Here is a 13372-nt window from a genome sequence, read left to right as displayed (position 1 = left end):
TTCATGAAATGCAGTTATCCAAGTCTTACTGTAAGACCACATTAAGATGAAACATTTTAATTATTTGTGTTAATGTCATTATTCTCACACAGTGCTGTGCAGCATCTCAGGTTCCTCTAGTACCACCATTTTAAATTCCTTAACATAAGGAAATTTTGCTTGAAAATAAAGTCACTGAGCATAAACTCCAGGGCTATGAACAATCTGATTCAACTTACAAAGTTGGCTCTACTTTGAATGGACCATATCACCTCCAAACTAAATTATTTTGTGGTTCCAAAACATATGAAGCAGGAGCAAAACCAGTTAGATTCTCATCAGCTAAGTCAAATTCCTGTCTAAGCATTAACCATTAAGCATTAAATGAGCTGTTTAACATGATATTAAGTGACAAACAGGTCTAAAATTCTCACATACTGAATATTTACGTCAAACAGGACACTCAACTTACTCGTTAGATGCATTAAATTATTATACACATAAAATTCCTTGTCATTACTTGGATTTTATTTTGTTGTTGTTTATATCATTTTCTTTTTAAAGAAAGGGAAAAAAAAAAAGAAGAAAGAAAATATGACTCTCAAAACTGCCTCATCTTTTTCCTTAATTCACTCAGCAATTGAGGCAGGTTTCACAAATCATTCTTGTAAGGAATCAGAAATTAGAATTGGAATAAAAGCTTTCCTTGTGTTAAAAGCAGTTCTTTTCTACTATTTTAATGTTTTCAGCTGAGTTTTCAAGAACAAAAGTGGACAAAACCAGTGAAAAACAGTTATTCCATATCGGTCTCAAAATGGTAACTTCAGATCATTTCCATCCACAATATAAGTTCTTGTTTCAGATGTTGGGGAATTTTCAGAGTTCTAGTATAAAATTCTTTGTAACATTTACTTCAAAATAAATAAATAAATAAATAAAAACAAAACCAAAATGAACAAGCTGGATGCTTTGAATATACTGTAACCACTTTAAAATGTTCCAATTAATACACTAATTTAAATCCTTTGAATAGGATTTGTCTCATTTCTTGGTGCTATTCCTTGACACAGTATGAAGAATGAGAAAAGCATCCTCTTTTTCATCCTAGATCCTATATCTTTGTGTTTATCACAGTATTCAGTACAACCAAAAAGTGTTTCAGCTACAAAATAATATATTTCACTACTGAAGTGATTTTTAGATCTGTCAGTAAATGTAAAGATAAGAAATAAAATTAAAAAAAAAAAAAAGGCCTGTAGGAACCATTTTTTTTGTTTGTTTGTTTGTTTTCTTTTAAATCCAGGTTTGTAATTGCTATAAACAATAGCATATTACTAACAAACTGAATTTTGCTAGAATGTACTCTTACTTTATTTTGAGAATCAGGAAATAGAATGAGCTCATGTGTCCCTAGCAGGCAACAGTTTTCAGAAGAAAGTGGTTTAGCTCTTTTTGATTTCAAAGTTCTGTTCAAATACTAATTAGGAGAATATTTACTAAATTAAATAGGATCACCACTTAATGTCTGACTGGTTAATGATAGGGAATTATTCTAGCGCTCTAGCCAGATGATTCAGAATGTTAGCTTGCTAACAAATCACCATGAGTCATTTGACTCTTTGTTTGTCCATCATTAACAACAATTTACTGACCCTAGCATGGTATTGCATGTTAACCTGTACAAATGTAACAGCAAAGATTTTTGCTAATTAAAGACAAATTAAAAGAATCAAATTGTGTTCATAATTATTTTTATTTAAGACTGTACAATCCAAAACCAGCTTCAATGCCTTCACAACAGGAGCAGTAAAGACTACAAACGTAACCCTTTTTGTTAAACTAGCATTACCAAATAATCATGTTGAGGGAGCAATGCAAGATTAAATTTAGTGCAAAGCAAATGGAGCCTTTTAAAGCATATCTGTATTGTTAACATAATAACACTCTTTCCACGTCACTCCTCCTCCCCAAACCAAACAACAACAACTTTAACAACAAATAAAAACAACTTGACAAACATACTTAAAAAAAAATAAAAATAGTAAACAGTGAGCTTGATACACCTCTGGCAGGGATGAAACAGCAGAACAAAGCTGGTGTCCTCAAAGGCAGTAGGGTAGTAGTACCACACAGTTCAAAAACCATGTCCATTCAAATGCAGCATAAACAGCTTAAAATTGCAGGCTGCTTACAGGAAACAGCAGGACAAAGATCACTGCTGCAGAAACAACAGTTTCACAAGAGTACTATATACTTATAAGTCCACTGCTTCTTGGAGAAGAAGCAGCAGAAAGAGTGAAAAAATATTTACCTGTTTAAAGGATACAGCAATCCTTTAGCTAAGTAATATCACGTCTGCTAGTGAAAGTCAAGTCAGTTCTGAAGGCATTACTGAGAGTCCCTTACACACAGAGCACAAGTGCATAAAATGCTTCTTTTGCTGTTTTGTGAAATGCAAAGCTTAAGAGCTGTTGCTGTGAGACTGTCAGAATGTCTTTCTGAGATATTATTAACATGATAGCATAAGGAGGCAAAGGTATCCTGTTATGTGATGCATGTCTTCAAAAGACAGCTGTGAAGTCCATGTTAATTTGTCTTTGATATCACTGATGATTTTTTTATCCACATATATAGAAGGCAAGATAACGTATTCCCACTTCTAATTCAAACAGCAATTGGAAATGATCATGTTACTGTTAAAATGTGCATTAGGAAGAAAACCTTATACTAACTTGTTTACGTATCCTGCCCTAATTTTCACAAACAAAAGGAATCTATCCTGGCTTTTGTACATCTTTTTATCTGTCTGGCCACTGGCCACTTCCTGGTAAGAATACGGAGAAATAACTCTTACGTGCATTTATCCCACAAATGCTTACACAAATCACCAACTCTTTAACTCCACACTTAGAATAAAAAAGCTGCTAGATGATTATGCAATATTCTGCCATACTTCAAGCAGCTGCTGGAAAACACTGTTATCTATAGATTTGTAAAAGAGAAAACGGAGAACTCTTCTCTCCCTACACTATTTTTTTTTACTAGTTAAGTAGAAACACCTGTTACTGTGAAGTGACTTCTGTTTATAGGTATTGAAGGAGATTAAGGTATCTGCTACCTGGAAACACATACTCTGTTGAGAAAAGCACACTGCAGTTCCACATTCAAAGTGCAAATGAAAAATAAAAACTTGATTAAGGTCAAGCACTCCAAGCTATTTCTCTCTTCTGACATTGTAAGTGTTCGGATCATTGAACAGGTTTCACCAGAATTTTTCATAAGATGCCTTCTGCCATTGTTGCCTGGGGATAAATAGTTCAAAATTCTGGAATGCTAACAATTTAGTCATTTCTCATGCTCTTCTTATACTCTCAACATTTGCTGCATGATACATAATTATGTTTTCTTCAGAAAGGATATAGATGCACAGCAAGCACACAACATCCAATAAAATAAAATCAGAACTGTAATAACATATGATTTAAATTCAATTGTTTAAAAAAATAATTAGCAAGCAGAAGGCTTGTAGTCAACAAGCACCTCTTACATATCATAGTACAAACCTTGATGTGCTGTAATAATCTGCCATGTCATTTAAAACAAAATGTCATTTGCTGGCTGTAGATTAAATTGGTTTTGCACCACATATATCTTCTACTCTAAATATTCAAGTAAAATTCCTTTTTATTTCAGTTAAGGCTTTAACAGAGGTTAGATGTCATGCTCTGGCTTTGATTGTAAACTTATTTTTCTCAGCAACCAAAGGAGGAGAGTTCTTTGTCACTAATGGTATTGCTGTGTTCTGTAAACTACTAAATGACAAGTGATACATAAAAAGAGCCAAAAACAACATAGCAAAGTTTCCATTAAAAATAAAAAAATCCACTGAGATTAAACAGGAAGGGGCAATAGGTTTTCAGGTTGTGGTAAGCTAATTGATTCCTTGGGATTTTAGGTCTAGCCAACTCTTTCTGTTTATCTTGAGATATCCCCAGGAAAGAGTTTTGTTCTAATTTCCATTACAATAAGCCTTCAAACAATGGGTGAAAATAAATTCTTTGCACTGAAATCTGTGATTAAATTCTAAGTCTTACTTTGTCCATGCTGTAAACACTGATCAAGCCACTCAGCCAAAATTAAAGTCAGTCATGTTGTATTGCTTATCTGCTCTAACATAGCAAAATCCACAGACCTTTGCCATTTTAAATAAGTCACTCGGAAAACTGCTATCTTAAAATGTATTTCCAATAGAATTGCTTATGCGCTTTTCCTGCATAAGGAAAAGGTAAGGCATCTGGACACATCAATAATGCCTTGGTTATCCCTAACTACAACTACAAGAGTTTTAGGGAAGGTAAAGATCATAAAATAACTGAGTGCTCTTCTCCCTCTTTTTTCTCTAAGTACGTATCAGTGCCCACAGTGTCTTGACTTCTGCTTTTTATAGTAGATTCTCTTGGACAAGTGGAAATCCAATTAAGAAGAATGAATGTTGTTAAACTGCACTGTGTTCTGAAATTAATAAAGAAATAAATTGAAAAAAGGTAGGGAAATAAATGTTCTTTCATTTCCTTCAGTCATAATGATAGCACTTATATAAGTGTCAGATACAAAATTATCAAATAAAAATACACCCATACACCTTCAGGAATCTGGGCAAGGAGTCTACACATTAGTATGCACCCTCTGTCAGAAAACTACAACCACAGTTTTTCACACTCAGAGGACACAAGCCCATAGAAAGTGGAACTACAGCACTCTGAGACTTTCCCAGAGAAGTAAACAAGCATTGTCTTTTATGAAAAAATCAGTATTATCTACACAATTATTAATTTAATTTTGCCAATGCATGCATGCCTAAAGCATATCTGCAGATGGGGAATTTAAATTATGTTCCAAACAACAACTTACAGACCTTCATGGTCTACTGTGGCATGTTCTTAGCCTTCGAGAAGGACAAATAATAACAAGCCATTCCAGAAATCAGGCTAGCTTCAGTACAGGTGAGATGTTCGCTTGATGTTTGCTACTACCACAAATCCTAAGGGGTTATCCAATCTACTGGGATTTAAGGCAAATCAGCATGTATAGAAGCCAGTTTTTACATCAGTTGCACAACACCTAAATAAGGGTGTAAGATGCTAGAAAATATTTGTGATAATATGTATTTTGGATGCAATTTTCAACACATACTTCTTCTTTAAGAAAAGTTTCAGTTATAAAAGGATACTTTATCCAGACACTCTAAACTGAGGGTTTACATTTTCCCACTAGTTATCTCTTGCTTTCAGTGATCTAGTAAGAAAAGAAAAAGGAGACTGTAGACAAAATAAGAACCATAATAAATAAATTATCAGTTGAAGACATAACTATTTTTACAGGCCTTGAACCAATTCAAGTATTCTTCCTGGGAACTGGCTAATGGAGTTGCCAATCCTCTCTCCATCGTATTAAAAAAGTCCTGTCAGTCAGGTGAAGTCCCTGGCAACTGGAAAAATGGAAATATCACTCGCAATTTTAAAAAGGGTAGAAAGAAGGACTAGGGACCAGTGAGCCTCACCTCTGTGCCTGGCAAGACTGTGGAACAGATCCTTCTGGAAGCAATGTCAAGGAACGTGCAGGGCAAGGAAGTCATCTGAGACTGCCAGCATGGCTTCACCAAGGGCAAATCGTGACTGACCAATCTGGTGGCCTTCTGTGGTGGACTGACTGCATCAACCAACAAGAAAAGACCGACCGATGTCATTTACCTGGAATACTATAAGGCCTTTGATACGGTCCTACATGACATCCTGATCTCCAGATTGGAGAGAGTTGGATTTGAAGGGCGGACCATTCAGTGGATAAGGAATTGGCTTGAAGGTCAAAACCAGACAGTACTTGTCAATGGCTCTTTGTCCAGGTGGAGGCTGATGACAAGTGGTATCCCTCAGGGGTTTGTCTTGGGACCTGTACTGTTTAATGTTTTTATCAATGATGTAGACAGTGGAATTCAGTGTACCCTCAGCAAGGCTGCAGATGACACCAGGCTGCATGGTGCAGTTGATACAACAGAAGGAAGGGATGCCAAACAAAAGGACCAGGACAAGCCTAAAAAGCAGGCCTATGTGAGCCTAATGTAGCTCAGCAAGGCCAAGTGCAAGGTGCTGCACATGGGTCAGGGCAATCCCAGATATGAAGGCAGACTGGGGAAAGAACTCACTGAGAGCAGCCCTGCAGAGAAGGACTTTGCGATTCAGATAGGATATTTAATAGTTTGAATGGAGGAGTTCTGTAATGGCAGTTGGAAGCAAAAAAGCCTTTCTGACTTATTAAGAAGATGTTACTAGGCAACATGTAAGGAGAAACACTTTCTCCCCTCAAAAATTATGCATCCATATTCCCAAACATGGATGTTCCCATGTCCTTCTCCAGGAGAAAAAAAAATGTTATCCAGATAAGATTTCTATAAATTGCATGTATAATTAAAAATGTGTGTGGAATGTTCTGCTTGACACCTTAGAAAGGCTTTTTTTGTTTATATATAACTTTGCACCTATGCATATACTTCTATTAATTAGTTCCTCACAATTTCTATTAATATATGAAATACAGTAGTTGTAGCTCTCAAGATGCAATTATAACTAAATTCCATCAAATGCAGACATATTACAGAAGCTGCCATATTGTGCTTACTTCAAGTTTATTAGCTTAAAGTAGTTCATTTGACAAAAGAATATCTAAATTTGCAAAAGTCTTCAAAGTGGATTGTATTTTCAGTGCAATAGAATTCAACATAAGCACACATAATAATAATAATAATAATAATAATAATAATAATAATAATAATAAAGTTCTAGGAATATTAACAACTGAGTTGGGTTAATTCTGTTAACTTATGAGAAATTACTGTATTTGAAGACTACAGGAACAGGCACAGTTCTTCAAAATTCTGATCTGGGCAGAAAGGGTTCTGGAAACTCTTCCAAAAAATGTTTGCATGCATGTGACTATTTTGTCCAATAAACCTTTGAATTCTTCTATGTAAAAGGTGGAAAATCATATCTGCCTTTCTGGTGACTGTACCATAATCAGCCCAATACTTTCTTGTTTGTTTTTAACATTTAACAGTTGAATTTGTTTGCTAAGATATTATCTCTAGCTGTAAAATTCCTAAATAATGTTTTCTGTATTTCAAGATCTAGACGAATTAGGTTACTTCTCTCAGAGTTATTCTGTTAGGCTGTCTGTAAGACCGCAGAGATAATATTGGGTTCACTTGTAATTAAAGTATGATTTCTGTTACTAGAAATACTCCCTGTTATTTATTAGTCAGTATGAGGTTAATGAACCACCTCTAATAGGGCTTGGTTATTTAACTCAAGACAAAGCCTTATCAATCTAATGTTGGTGATCCCAAATTAAACTTTTAATGGTGTTATCTATCACATTGCTACTCTTGCAGTAGTTACTCTTGCTATACCAAAATTTTCAGAAGAATCTACCCCAAGGAAATAAAGTTCTTCTGATTTTACAGGCTATCTCCATGTTTTGTTTCCTTCAGCTATTCTAATGTAGACAGAGGTGGGCTCAAATCCACTTCTTTAATTTTTCTGAAGGGTTTCCACAAACTCTGTGAAACTTTGAGAATAAAATTGCAGTAGTGAATATGTCAGGATGTCTAATTCTATTGCACAGTTATAAAAGTACTTGGATTTTCCCTTCATGTAGTACTCACAAAGCTTTAATAATCCAGTAACTTCTTAGATCCAATATTCTGGACTTTGTCGATCATGCTTAAACCAACAAATCCAGTGAGCTCCTGAAACAAGATACTTTTCCGCTGAACCAGTGCCTTTATATAACTTGTTTCCCCTAATCCCTCTTTGGACAATCACACCTAGTTGTCATCAATGCGGAACTTAAGCTGATAACACAAAAAATAAAAATATGCAATTATGGCTTCAGACAAAAGATGTAAACTTGTGGGCTGAAAAGAGACAGGAGGCAACTGGTTTGCACTCCCTAAAATCATATGTGGATTTTCCCAGAGCATCAACACTAATTATTGACCAAGAAAGTGCTTATTTATCGGTAAGCATATGTCCTAGGAGAAATCACTTGCAGCACATCAGAAGTATAAAATGTGTAAAAGGTAAGCATACCATATCAACTAAATAACATCCTCCCTTGTACTACCAGCATAACATAAGATGATTTTTTCTTTTGTACCTTTGTTGATAAGAGTGAAACTTATTGGAAAAACAATACGTGTCACCAGTAAATCTTCTTAGGGAACAGGTATATTTTATCTTACAAAAACATTGTTTGTATTGCATGCCATCTAAATTACTATCTCTGGTTTGGATTTTTTTTTTTTAAGTTCTCTAAAGATACTAAGCAATTTCAAAGAGAAATTATTTAAAACTCATATTTCCATTCTGTAATAATGTGAATTCTCACATTTATTATGTAGGACAAAAGCTCATCATTTGGATGCATTTTTGGTCTTAAATTACAAACTTTAACAGAGCATAGCTATTGCAGAAATTTTTGTGCAGATTGAGGGGAAGCATTGTGTGGCTAGTTTTGACTGTTTCAGATGAACTACCCAGAAAAGAGACAATACTCCAACTAACTAAAAATTTTAATAGTCATTTTCCCTAAGAATCTCAGTCCCTTAACACACCATGAAACAGGTAAAACACTGCCAGGGACGTAAGTGCATGATCAACACATCTACCGAATGTGTCAGGATTGGAAAAAAACACCATAGGCAAAACTGATTTTGACGGGCATTTATCCTGGCATAAAGTGGCACAAAAATGAACCCATTCTCAATACCAGCATGGAGTTTGACATGAACTGCTGTGCTCTGCACCACAGTGCAGAGAAGTGCTCATGCCACTGGATGCTATGTAGGGCACAAGGGAACAGAAAAATCCATGCAACATGAAGTTATGTCATCAGAAGCACCATTTCTGTGTAGAAACCCTTGGTGTGAGGCACTGTGAAAACCCTCAATTCCCCCTCCCAAAACTGTTTTACCTTGAAAAGTAGGTGAGTGGAAATTCAGGTGTTGTGGCTCACCGGGAAATCCACATGCCAGAATTTTGGTCCCTCATTCAATTTTTTTTAATATGAAAGTTATAAATATTAATTCTAGTCTCTGTAATTTCTAGGTGGATGCATTTCATCAAAAAGCAAAGTATATGTTTTTCCTCTAGTTTTCAGTCCAATCAAATACATCACTATTTTTTCCCTAAAATGAAATTAGTTTATCAAGAGAAAATGCAAGTTAGTTTTAAAAGCTTTATGCACATTAAAAAATAAAAATAATAAAAAATCAGGCTAACTCTGAGTGTATACGTAATTCCTAACAAAACATTACGATTCAATTACTTAAGTTTTTACCATTTATAGAGAAATATACTGGATGTAGATTAGTTGATTGCAAAGATTTAGAAAAGGATCCTACTGCAAACATATTGAAATTTAAAGCTCTTTTCTTCAAAAACTTATAAACTGAACTACAGCACCATAAAAAAGAAATATATATATTTATATATGTGTATATATATATATATATATATGTATATATATGATGACTACTCATTTTGAAGCAGTACACAAAATGCAGAGGGCAACAAGATTTATTCAAAAAAAGCAAATTATTAGCATGAAGAGACTGAAAACATCTAACAGGAGGATAAGCCAGAGGGCCAGGATGCCTAACTGCACCTTGAATGGCAGTTGAGTTCACTAGAATTTCTCACTATTAACATTCTCCACCTGTTGAAAAAGCCCTTAAAGATTGTGTTCCCAGCTGTAAATATATAAATAAATGTACAATTGCATTTTAAAGTAAGATGACATGGCATAAGTAAAACGGAAATTAAAGAAAAGAAGTCTAAAACAATAGAAAGTTGCATTGAAATGAATTTCTGTTTGGCTCATCATGAAAACAGACCAAATAAAAACATTTTTCAAGATTAGAAGGAAAAGGCATGTATGTCCTTATTACATAATATTGAAGAATGACACGTTTAAGTAAAGTGTGGGAAGGAGACAGTCACTGTAATATAAAGCGACAGCAGGCTCTGGTAAAAGCAGGAATGGTGCCCACAAGCATGCCAACAACAGATGTATGTGGAGGTTAATGGGTTCTGAAACACAGGTTGTAATGCTCTACAGCAACACACGGAGAGTGTAGGAATTAAGAGGGTTGCTCTGTTACTTAATATGCTTATCAAGTATTTGAATTAATTACATTTGCACTATTAACCAGACAAAAGAAAAATATTCCCAAAGTGTAAAAAAAATTTCATATATCAAGATTTGCAAATGATTTCATACAAATCATTGGAATTAAAAGAAAACACAACATATATTGTTTGGAAAAGGTAAAGTTAGTTACATTCTGCTACCAGTTTGCAGTGGCTAGCCTCTCAGGTCTCCACCAACAGCTGCAACAAGAATTTGCCACAATACTTAATGAAAGTAATAAGAGTTTATGAGACTGATCTATCCTTCTTCCCATGTGAGGCACAAGGTGGACAGAGATAAGCTATACAAATTAAGATTTCCCTTCCTTCCCCAGGTACTCCTACTGAATGTTTTTCCCTAGTTTTCAAGGAAATATGACAGCCTAGTTCCTTCAGCCCATATTTCCTTCCAACAGTAAACAGCCACTCACATGTTAACTTTCCTATTATATCTGGCTAGTACAAAGCAGGAAAGAAGACAGGGAATCTGGGAGTCCAAAAATACATTTGCAGCAAGATGGTGCTGGTTCCTCTATGTGTAAACACAAGTTAAGTTTCAGGAAATCACCAGGGCATGAAGTGTCTCATTTTTTTCGTCAGATGCATTGTACAGGAGTTCTTGTGTAATTTAGGTGAAATCAGAATATGTCCACAACCAAAGATATATGTAAATGGTAACCTCAGGTGAGAGTAAGCATTTATAAGGACACTGAGTATTAGGATCATTGAATCATAGAATATCCCGAGTTGGAAGGGACCCATAAGGATCATCAAGTCCAACTCCTGGCACCGCACAGGTCTGCCCAAAATTTTAGACCATGCGACTAAGTGCACAGTCCAATCTCTTCTTAAATTCAGACAGGCTTGGAGCAGTGACTACTTCACTGGGGAGCCTGTTCCAGTGTGCAACCACCCTTTCGGTGAAGAACCTCTTCCTGATGTCCAGCCTAAACTTCCCTTGCCTCAGCTTGACACCGTTCCCACGGGTCCTGTCACTGGTGATAATGGAGAATAGGTCACCTGCCTCCCCACTCCCCCTCGCGAGGAAGTTGTAGACTGATGAGGTCCCCCCTCAGCCTCCTCTTCTCCAGGCTGAACAGGCCCAGTGACCTCAGCCGCTCCTCATATGTCTTCCCCTCTAGGCCCTTCCCCATCTTCGTCGCCCTCCTCTGGACACTCTCCAACAGTTTAATGTCCTTTTTGTACTGTGGTGCCCAGAACTGCACACAGTACTCAAGGTGAGGCTGCTCCAGCGCAGAGTAGAGCGGGACAATCACTTCCCTCCAGCGACTAGCAATGCCGTGCTTGATGCACCCCAGGGTACGGTTGGCCCTCCTGGCTGCCAGGGCACACTGCTGGCTCATATTCAGCTTGCTGTCAACCACAACCCCCAGATCCCTCTCTGCAGGGCTGCTCTCCAGCATCTCGTCGCCCAGTCTGTACTTATAGCCAGGGCTGCCCCGTCCCAGGTGCAGGACCCGGCACTTGCTCTTGTTAAAGGTCATGTGGTTGGTGTTCGCCCAGCTCTCCAATCTGTCCAGATCTCTTTGCAAGGCCTTTCCACCCTCATCCAAGTCCACAACTCCTCCAAGTTTGGTGTCGTTGGCAAATTTGCTCAAAACACCTTCTAGTCCTACATCCAAATCATTTATAAAAACATTGAAGAGGAGTGGCCCTAAAATGGAGCCTTGAGGGACCCCAGTAGTGACCATCCACCGGCCAGATGTGGCCCCACTTACCACAACCCTTTGAGCCCTGCCCATCAGGCAATTGCTCACTCATCGCATGATGTTTTTGTTTAGGTGTATGCTGGACATTTTGTCCAGTAGGATCCTATGGGAAATCGTGTCAAAAGCTTTGTTGAAGTCCAAAAAGATCACATCAGCTGGTTTCCCTTGATCGACTAGGTGGGTGATCTTATCATAAAAAGAAATGACGGATGATGGATGGAAAAAGGATGATGGAATCCATTTCCCCCAAGATTACAAACTAGATGAACCAAGATAAAGTTATATCAGCAACAGACATAATGTCTTGGCACTTCACCCAGCCTTCGCTGAGTTTCAGTGTGCAGAACTATGTTGTGAGGACTGCATAACCAGAATAAAATCATTGAGGGAAAAAAAAAAAAAAAAGGAAAAGAAAAGAATTAGTTTGATCTCATTTGAATATTCTATTAAAATTGTCATGTGTTATGAGTATAGGTGAAAAATACAGTCACTTCACATGAAAGCTCATAATTGTGATAATGTGAAGACTTAGGAAAAGGACAGCGTTTTTAATCTAATTATTTTTATCTGCAATATGACAGTGCCTGGCTTGAGCATGCCCCGATCATCATTTGATCAGACATTTTCTACTTATTCCACAGTAGTGATTTAATGCTTAATATTTAATTTCAATATAAAACAGGAGGTTGATAGCATAGTAATATTACAATATACTAAAACAGACATACACGCCAGACTGAAGTGCATCCTTGTGTTTCCACTCCCAGCAATTAAGGGTGTGTGCATGTAGATCTCCCCGGTAGTTCAGAAGTTCATACATCAGGTTTGCACTAAATATGAAGGTAAAAACACAATCACAACCCAAAAAGCTGAGCCACACCTACTATCCTAACTAAATGACAATCAGATAATTAGATAATTGTGCTTTGAGTGCATTTTTTTTTTTTTAAGAATTTGGATATCCTTATATTTTGTATTATGTTAATAGAATTGTCTTCAGTGTTATATATTACTTAATAAGTAATTAATAAGTAAACCTATGAATGGGTAATCTGACCATCAGAAAAAAATGTTTTATGGGGATTTGATTCATTTTTTTTCACCCATATCTGTGTCATTAATTTTGGACTATAAGAATCTATGTCCCTACAGACAGATAACCATGGAATTGTGTATTGTGAAAGCATTCTACAAGAGATTAACTAAGGAATACATTACCAGAATGATTAAAAATAGGGTAAATTTTTACTTAAAAGAGGCTTTGCAGGGGAAGTATTATAAGAGTTACTGCTAAAAGACTTCAGCTAAAACTAATAAAAAGCATAATGACCATAAAAGTACTCTCTGTCAAGTACTAACATTTAGTGAATCAAAGCCTAATTATGCAGTACATTATAAGGATGTCAATCCACAACAACA

General features: G+C 36.3%; 1 long non-coding RNA gene across 1 annotated transcript in view; it reads right to left on the bottom strand.

Annotated features, from left to right (window-relative positions):
• Positions 1-13372, bottom strand: part of LOC308185775 — a 39362-nt gene that overhangs the window by 6659 nt on the left and 19331 nt on the right. The window contains exon 2 of the long non-coding RNA XR_013943747.1: positions 12682-12783. This is a non-coding gene — a long non-coding RNA (uncharacterized lncRNA). The remainder of the gene's footprint in view (positions 1-12681; positions 12784-13372) is intronic.

Source organism: Anser brachyrhynchus, assembly GCF_964034855.1.
Source record: "Anser brachyrhynchus genome assembly, chromosome: Z".
Classification (NCBI taxonomy): Eukaryota; Metazoa; Chordata; class Aves; order Anseriformes; family Anatidae; genus Anser; species Anser brachyrhynchus.
The sequence above is the reverse complement of the archived record's forward strand: the minus strand, read 5'-3'. Positions and strand labels throughout refer to the sequence as shown.